This window comes from Apodemus sylvaticus, chromosome 20, assembly GCF_947179515.1.
Source record: "Apodemus sylvaticus chromosome 20, mApoSyl1.1, whole genome shotgun sequence".
NCBI lineage: Eukaryota > Metazoa > Chordata > Mammalia > Rodentia > Muridae > Apodemus > Apodemus sylvaticus.
In genome coordinates, this window is record NC_067491.1 from 9,277,300 (window position 1) to 9,286,834 (window position 9,535).

At 40.7% G+C, this 9,535-nt stretch overlaps 1 pseudogene; it reads right to left on the reverse strand.

Annotated features, from left to right (window-relative positions):
* Positions 1-9,051: 9,051 nt before the first annotated feature.
* Positions 9,052-9,172, reverse strand: LOC127671394 (uncharacterized; annotated as a pseudogene).
* Positions 9,173-9,535: the final 363 nt, after the last annotated feature.

Below are 9,535 nucleotides of genomic sequence, written 5' to 3' on the forward strand. Positions count from 1 at the left end.
GAACAGGATTGAAGATCCAGAAATGAACCCACACACCTATGGCCACTTGATCCTCAACAAAGGGGCTGAAAACATCCAATGGAAAAAAGATAGCCTTTTCAACAAATGGTGCTGGTTCAACTGGAGGTCAGCATGTAGAAGAATGGGAATTGATCCATCCTTGTCTCCTTGTACTAAGCTCAACTCCAAATGGATCAAGGAACTCCACATAAAGCCAGACACTCTGAAGCTAATAGAAAAGAAACTGGGGAAGACCCTTGAGGACATCAGTACAGGGAGAAAGTTTCTGAACAGAACACCAATAGCGTATGCTCTAAGAGCAAGAATTGACAAATGGGACCTCATAAAATTACAAAGTTTCTGTAAGGCAAAGGACACCATCAAGAGGACAAATCGGCAACCAACAAATTGGGAAAAGATCTTCACCAACCCTACATCAGATAGTGGGCTAATATCTAATATATATAAAGAACTCAAGAAGTTAGACTCCAGAAAACCAAATAACCCTATTAAAAAATGGGGTACAGAGTTAAACAAAGAATTTTCACCTGAAGAACTTCAGATGGGGAGAAGCATCTAAAAAAATACTCAACTTCATTAGTCATTAGGGAAATGCAAATCAAAACAACCCTGAGATTTCACCTTACACCAGTCAGAATGGCTAAGATTAAAAATTCAGGAGACAGCAGGTGTTGGCTAGGATGTGGAGAAAGAGGAACACTACTCCACTGCTGGTAGGGTTGCAAATTGGTACAACCACTCTGGAAATCAGTCTGGCAGTTCCTCAGAAAACTGGGCACCTCACTTCTGGAAGATCCTGCTATACCATTCCTGGGCATATACCCAGAGGATTCCCCAGCATGTAATAAGGATACATGTACCACTATGTTCATAGCAGCCCTATTTATAATAGCCAGAAGCTAGAAAGAACCCAGGTATCCCTCAACAGAAGAGTGGATGCAAAAAATGTGGTATATATACACAATGGAGTACTACTCAGCCATTAGAAACAATGAATTCATGAAATTCTTAGGCAAATGGATGGAGCTGGAGAACATCATACTAAGTGAGGTAACCCAGTCTCAAAAGATCAGTCATGGTATGCACTCACTAATAAGTGGATATTAACCTAGAAAACTGGAATACCCAAAACATAATCTACACATCAAATGAGGTTCAAGAAGAATGAAAGAGTGCCCCCTTGTTCTGGAAAGACTCAGTGAAGCATTATAGGGCAAAACCAGAACAGGGGGAGGGAAGGGTACTTATGGGACTTTCGGGGAGTGGGGGGCTAGAAAAGGGGAAATCATTTGAAATGTAAATAAAAAATATATTGAATAAAAAATAAAGGAATAGAGATATATCATTTCTTCAGAGCACATTGAAAAAATCTACATATAACACAAATATATTTGATCTTTTGAAGAAATTTCTTAGTTAACCTGTGCATGTTTTATCTTCTGCTTCACTTAGGATGATTCCACCATTCGTTCATCCTTCTCAGATCTCTTCATCATCCAATATATTGTACACCACTAAAGCTCTCTAATAGAAAACTTACCTAAACATGATATAGCTACCTTTCTCATAGAGTCCATTGTATGATTACAGAAATAATTATGAACTAAATGTCTATAGAGATAAGATGCACGGAATTTCCTAACGTGCTTTTCTGTGCTCTTTTGAAAAGAAAAACTGCTGATGTAGCTCGGTCACTTTCTTTCTTTTATAAAAATAGTCTTTAGGAAATAGCATTGTGCCTGAGATTGGTAGGAGAGATGATCATACGTACATATGCTCAGTTACTGGAACAGGAGTTGATACCAGCAGCGATGTCCCATGAGCAATCCCAATGCAAGCACACAGGTTTATAAAAAGGAGTATTTGAAGTACATGGCCCAAGAACTGGTCCTCTAGTCCAGGTCTTGGTCTAGAGAATCCATAGTGCTCTACCAGAGACCACCACATAGTCTAGAAGAAGCCCAGGCCACACAGACCAAAAGACTAGAGAGGAAACAGAATCCAAGGCACAAAACACAAATTCAACAAAGGCAGACTCAGAAATCTGTACCTAGAAATGTAATTTCTCCAATCCTAGATGTCTAGCAGTCAGCGTGAGAAGACAAGAAATAGCACCCAAGGCATAATGCCCCCACCAGAGCCTAGCTACCCTACTACAGCAAACCCTGAATATTCCAACATAACAGAAGTACAAGAAAAATAACCTAAAACCAACTTCATTGAGATGATTGAGGGCCTTAAGGAGGAAATTAACAACTCCCTTCCTTAAGGAACGCCAAGAAAAAAACCAAACAAACAGAAATGAAGACAGTACCAATAAAATTAAATGAACATTAAAATAATTGTAGTCAGCCACATAAAAATTTTCTTCTCCAGAACCCCTTGAAAAATGTGTGGACATAGTTTGATCTTAATTTGGAGAATGACTTAAGGGTATTCAAGCTATCTATGAAATGCTATCCAGAGACACTGTTATCTTCAAATTTATAAGACCATGCCCTACAGAAAAGCTTTACCCACTAACAGTTGCAACCACTGAAAAGAGAGAGAGCACTGCTCTGTCTTTGGATATGGGAAAAGTATCCCTGACTCAAACAGGACTCCTAAGCCCTAGAAGATTTCTATCAATTTGCTTTTAGAAGGAAAGACTGTGTCCATTGCCTGGGAACAGATTAAACCGGTTGTGAAATGGGAGTGTTGGTAGATCCCCACCAGAATTGTACATTCCCCTACTCCATTTCCTCTTCCATTCTCTCGGAACCCTCCCCCACATGGGGTTACTGATGTCCACTCAGCTGTTCCAGCACTAGTGTCTATACCGGCTGCCTAAATGCTGTAAGTTCTTATTGGGGGAAGCTCACCACTCCTAGCACATTCTGTTTTTTCACATTTTGAGTGAGATTAGGTTACTGACGTGTTACATGCAGGCTGGTTCATTGTGGTTGAAACTCATGTGGGAAACTTTCGCATCCAGTCTTCTCTATACCAAAGAAAGTCTAACAGCTCTTGCTCATAAAAGCCCATGAGGGGTCTGGAAAGAAGAATCAGTGGTTAAGAGCACTTCTCATTCTACCAGAAGAATCTCCAGCATCCAGGAGGCTCACAACACACAAATTAGTTATGTGCATGCATGCAATTTTCCCAGTTCTGTTGGAATTGTTTGTAATTGTCTGTCCATACAGTAATTATCTTTGGTGAAAATAGATATATAAATGAACTGTTTGAGATAATAGATTAATAGGCTACTCGTGTGCTACATGGTACAAAAGACCACAGCTAATACCTATGAGCTAATAAGAATGCAGTAGGTTCACCTAAACACACAACTAGGAGTGAAGATATGAAAGCAATGCCTTTTCTTCAAGTTAATAAATAAATAAATACAGACTCCTTTTCATAAAAAAAGTGGCTTTCTGATTTGGAGAAAACCTTCGAATCTCTACTTGATAATGTCAAAAATCTCTCAGCAGTCTGAGTATGTTCACGTTAAGAGTCCATGAATTTATCAAGTTTCCTGTGGTGGACAGACTCAATTCTCAGAATCGTTTATTACATTCAGCTGTTTCCATTTTGACTGGCGGTAAAGTCTTCCTAGAAGAACTGTCTGGATGAATGAAACAAGCAGCATTTTACTCTTTATGATGAAGTACTGTGCACAAGACACAAGATATTTGAAAAACAGTAAATAATATAGTTTAATACAGGGTGCAGGTTTGTATATGACCTGATTTCTCAGAGAAACTTGTTAATTATTTTTAGAATGAGCTATACAGCACTGGTGCAGATGTAGTTGTTGTAAATAAATAAGTACATGTACATATGAAAATTATATATAACATATATTGCCTGGTGAAAACTTCATTTAATATATATGACAGTTGAGGGAAGGCATAAACATTGTAGCATACTCAATGTGTTTATGTGTGCTACTTCAAGTGCTAAAAATAATGGAGAATAAAATATATTAAACTTATTCACATCTTCCCTGTAAATCTGAATCTCAGATTTAAAAGAACTCTCTGACTAGGCTCAGAAATTATCACAGTGAAATTAAAATAGTTAAATCCCACTTTTTTCTTTGTTTTTATACAAAATAATTGGTACTGTTTTTGTTTTACTGATCAGAGACAGGTAAAAAGAGGGAGACAGGGAGAGAGAGAGAGGGAGAGGGGGAGGGAGAGGGGGAGGGAGAGGGAGAGGGGGAGGGGAGTATCTCAAAATATGGGATAAAAGACAGGAGCCTTAAATTGGATTAATAGTCTGAAATAAATTTGGAAATTTTAGTAAATTACTACTTAATTTTTGGCCTAAAGCACCTGCCGTAGACGGAGTTCCTTGTATGACAGCTGCCTGTTAGAAAGCACATTTTTCAAGCAGTGACTTCAGTCTAATAGGTAATCAACCTACTTAAAATGTCAGCTAATGCCATGGAAAGTCCATACTTGTTCAAATTACGCATGAGAATTAAAGCTTAATAATGCGGTTCTTAGTACCTGTATAGATTTATCATTTTACCCGAGGAAGGTGTATTTCAGGGGTTAGCTCTTACCATGCCATTTTGCTTTGCTGTTCATAGGTTCGGTGGCCTTGTATTTCCTTGAAAACATATATTGTGCTATTATTTATGAAGGAAATTTTAACTGTGTGGAATCCTAGGATTGTAGTTTTACGGGCATCTAACTAATAGTATTCTAGTATTTTTACTTGCATCCAATGGTTATTGATCATTATTTGTGGTCCACAGTTCACAATGTGTCTGTAGGTTTATAGTTTTTAATCAAGCTAGGAATATTTATGCTCTGATGAAACCTAGTTTGTTTGTTGTTTTTCCCCACCTTTTCTTCCCAAATCTCTCAGCTATGATATTACACATTTGAATGGTGCTTGTTTGTAGTGGCTGATACAATATGAATTCCATTCTTTTCTTCTGTCATGTGTTTAACACAAAATTAATAAGCACCTCACAAGTGGGTCATGACTGAAATGGCGCTGTCCTTTTTGTCTCAAGTATTTACTCAAGTTCTCTATGATTTTCCTTTGTCTTTCTCTTTGTTTTGTTTCTGCTCTGGAAACAAAGCTCACTCTGCAACCCTGGCTGCCCTCCAACTCAGGGAGATGCCCCAGCCTCTGCTATGTCCCCAGTGATGGGATTAAGGGACCCAACTCACTCCTCCATTGGAATGTACTAGTCTAACATCACTGCTTTGCTGTAATGGAAGGATTTCAATGCTGAGATCACTGTGGACCTCAACATATTGGCATTGGTTGGGGAGGGTGTTCGAACAGCTGTGCAAGGGGCAATCAGAACTGCTCGGTTTTCTTGTGGTCTCACACATCCCAAGATAAACCCAGAAGAATAAAGACAGGAGAGTCCATTGGTGTCACCAAGGCACAACTAAAAGACTTGGGAGCATGGCCAGAACCACAAGAAAGACATCTAATTCAGGACCTCATAGAAGTGATGCAGTAACTACAGTTTAGGGATCCAGACGTATTGGAAGAGTGAATTGCATCAAGGGTATCTATTCCATACTCACTGCCTTTAGAAGCTAAAGACTACACAGGCTAGCACATGATTAGAAGAGCTGACCCACTAGTTCAATGGGCTTCCTTTTCTATAATTCCAAGTGTGTGTGTGTGTGTGTGTGTGTGTGTGTGTGTGTATACACGTGTGTGTTTACAAGTGTGGTGTGTTTGCATGTTATAGTGAATATGTGGAGATGGGAAGACAACTTTCCTTTTTTTATTGAGTATCTTCATTTACATTGCCAATGGTAAAAACTTTCCCAATTTCCCCCTTCCAAAAGCCCCCCTCCTCCCACCTCTTGCCTCCCTCTACCTGACACAGTCCCACCTCCCCTCCAACTTTCTCCTCCCATTTGTTTCCCTTTGTTGTGGCCTCTATTGAGCCTTTTCCTGACCAAAGACCACTCCTCCCACTGATGTCCAAAAAGGCCACATTTTTGGCTGGAACCATGGTTGATAGTTCAGTCCTTGGGAGTCTTGGGGTATCTGGGTGTCCAAAGTCATTGTTCTTTCCATGGGGCTGTGTACCCATTCAGCTCCTCTGGACCACCCTCCAGATCCTCCGTTGGGGACCCCAAGCTCAGTCCAATAGTTGGTTTCTAGTTTCTGCCTCTGAATTTGTAAGGTTCTGGCAGGGCCCCTCTGGAGACAGCCATGGCATGCTCCTTTTGGTCATAGTGTCAGGGTTGGCTGACTATTTATAGGATGAATCCCCAGGTAGGGCACTTGCTGGGTGGCCTTTACTTCAGACTCTGCTCCACACATTGCCTCCCTTGTTGTTCCTGTGAGCATTTTGTTCCCTTTCTCAGAGGAACCATAGCACCCTCACTTAAGTTCTCATTCTTCTTGAGCTTCCTGTGCTGGGTGAATTGTAACTTGCTTATTTCAAGCTTTTGAACTAGCATCTGCTTATTAGTGACTACATACCATGTGCGTTTTGTGACTGGGTTACTTCGCTCAGGATGACACTTTCTAGTTCCATCCATTTGCCTAAGAATTTCATGAATTCATTGTTCTTAATAGCTGAATAGTACTCCATTGTGTATATATACCACAGTTTCTGTATCCATTCCTCTGTTGGGGCACATCTAGGTTCTTTCCAGCTTCTGGCTATTATAAATAAGGCAGCTATGAACATAGTGGAGCATGTGTCCTTATTACATGTAGGAGCATCTTCTGGGTATATGCCCAGGAGTGGTATAGCTGGGTCCACAGATAGTACTATGTCTAATTTTCTGAGGAATCGCCAAACTGATTTCCAGCTTGCAATCCCACTAACAATGGAGAAGTGTTCCTCTTTCCCCACATCCTCTCCAGCATCTGCTGTTCCTGAGTTTTTCATCTTAGCCATTCTGACTGGTGTAAGGTGGAATCTCAGTATTGTTTTGATTTGCATTTCCCTGATAACTAAGGATGCTGAACATTTCTTTAGGTGCTTTAGAGCCATTTGAGTTTCCTCAGTTGAGAATTCCCTGTTTAGCTCTGTACCCCATTTTTTAATAGGGTTATTTAATTCTCTGGAGGCTAACTTCTTGAGTTTTTTGTATACATTGGATATTAGCCCTCTATCGGATGTAGGGCTAGTAAAGATCTTTTCCCAATTTGTTGGTTGTCGTTTTGTCCTATTGACTATGTCCTTTGCCTTACAGAAGCTTTGCAGTTTTATGAGGTCACATTTGTCGATTCTTACTCTTAGAGCATAAGCCATTGGTGTTCTCTTCAGAAACTTTTCTCCTGTGCCCATGTGTTCAAGGTTTGTCCCCACTTTCTCCTCTATAAGCTTCAATGTGTCTGATTTTATGTGTAGATCTTTGATCCACTTGTACTTGAACTTTGTACAAGAAGGTAAGAATAGGTCAATTTGCATTTTTCAAAGTCAATTCTCCATTAAGCTGTATCTCTGCCCCCTTTATTGGCTTTATGAATATGCATTTGTATTGTTTTTAATTATATATAGGGACATGTATCTGCTTGTCAGTATGTGCTTATGAATGTGAGTATATGTGGAGGCAAGAGGTATTATATCCCTTGGGGCAGTAGTTACATTCTCTCTCTCTCTCTCTCTCTCTCTCTCTCTCTCTCTCTCTCTCTCACACACACACACACACACACACACACACATACACACACACACCATTCACATACCAGTCTGAAGGAATGAAATGTATACCTGAAATAGACCAGATCAATCATGATTATACACCATTTCAAATACAATTTAAAAAGGAATGAGGCTCACATCCTGTAATTGATGGTCAACAGAATCAATGGGAATAGACTACAAAATATACCTCTATCTTAGCAGACATCCTTCCTCACACTGATAAAGGCACACTCAGAATTGCCATCGATATTTGAGTGATGTATGATTATCAGTCCCAATCAATCTACAGCTGCATTGAGACATCAGTGAGATATGACGGTCTTCTAATTCTCCTTCCTGTGTTCTGACTCCTGCTTTTGATCTTTACGACTTCAATCTCCAGCCAATTTTATCTTAAAGCATTGCTCTACTGAACTTTGTAACCACTTGATATATTTTTATGTTTCCTGATATTTGTAAGTAAATGCTTCCTGTTTTAAGCTTCACAACATGGAAACTATGAAAGCATAAAAAGAAAATGATAGAGTTTTACTCTTGTGCCGTTGCATACATAGGAGACAGGTGCAGAGATAGTTCTCCCATCCTCATACCCTTGGGGCGGGCTCACTCACAGCTCCTGCAATGTGTGTGAGCCTCTCTTGCAAATACTTCAGCTAGCTAGAGGCCCCTGGGTCAGCTCTCCTGCTTTCATGGCGGCAGGGCCAGCCCACCATGAGGCCCATGTGAGGAGTGGGACCAGTTCTATACAGCCCTCAGATACTTGCATGCCCCCAAGCAGCAGCCCACAAGTCTCCTTTGGTGGTAGCAGACACCTACTATTGCAGGATAATTGCCCCATGATGTCGCCCCAAGTAGTAGTACAGGACTGTACCCCAATATGTTCCCTGGTGGAATCTCTGGCTTCTCATATCGGCTGTTTCTTCCTATCCTCAAGTCTCCAATTCTGACTCTCTTTGTTGCGTCCACATCGTCTTCTCTGCCCCCCCCCCTTTTCTATTTCCTCTCCAGTTACTTTTCCCTCTTAGTGGCGTCCAGAGTCTCAGAATGTCTGTTGTCTTCTCAGGAGTGCTATGCCCTGATCATGCATTATGGCAATGAACAGGGTTCCTCTCAAGCAGGCTTTCCCCACATTCCAAGCCTGCAGGGTTCCAGACTGGCACTCATCTCAGACTATCTCCATTTCCAGACCCCACAGCTCCAGTCTGGTGGCCATCTTGGGATCTTACATCGCCCAGTCTGCCCAAGTGGTTCCTTGCGAGTGTCACCTGTGTCGGGCTCACTCCTGCTAGGGGACCATGGTCCCAGGTGGGAATCTGCTGGTCTCTGGCTTGCTTCCTGTCCTGGGAACCCATCCAGTCCTGCGTGGTGCCAGACTGGTCTCAGGTTTGCCTTTTGCAGGGAGTGTTAGGATTCTAATCCTTCAGATGTTCACAGGCCAGACCCCTGAGCATAGACATAGCCATGCTCTTCTCTGGCACCTGCTGACACAAGAGTCACTCCTGAAATGCCTCAAGGGGCAGCGTATTATCTAATTTTAAGATAGATAAATGTGCATTTCCATTTGACCCTACAAAATGTGTCATACTAATTAATGATTATAAAAATGACAAGAGCTAATATGAAATGAAAATTCACTATAAACATGGATTGCATGGGGACATTTTATAAAGTTCCTTACTCTTCAGAAATCCCCATCAATTAATTAGTTGTATTATGTTCATTTTACATAAATCAAACTGAAATTTTTGTTTGTTTGCTTTTAAGCTAGAATTTTACTAGATAAGTAGTTCAGAGTTAACTAACACCTGCTACTGCAGAAAGACCAGGATTTGGATTACAGAACATACACTGGATGGCTCACAACAGCATACAACTCCAGCTCTA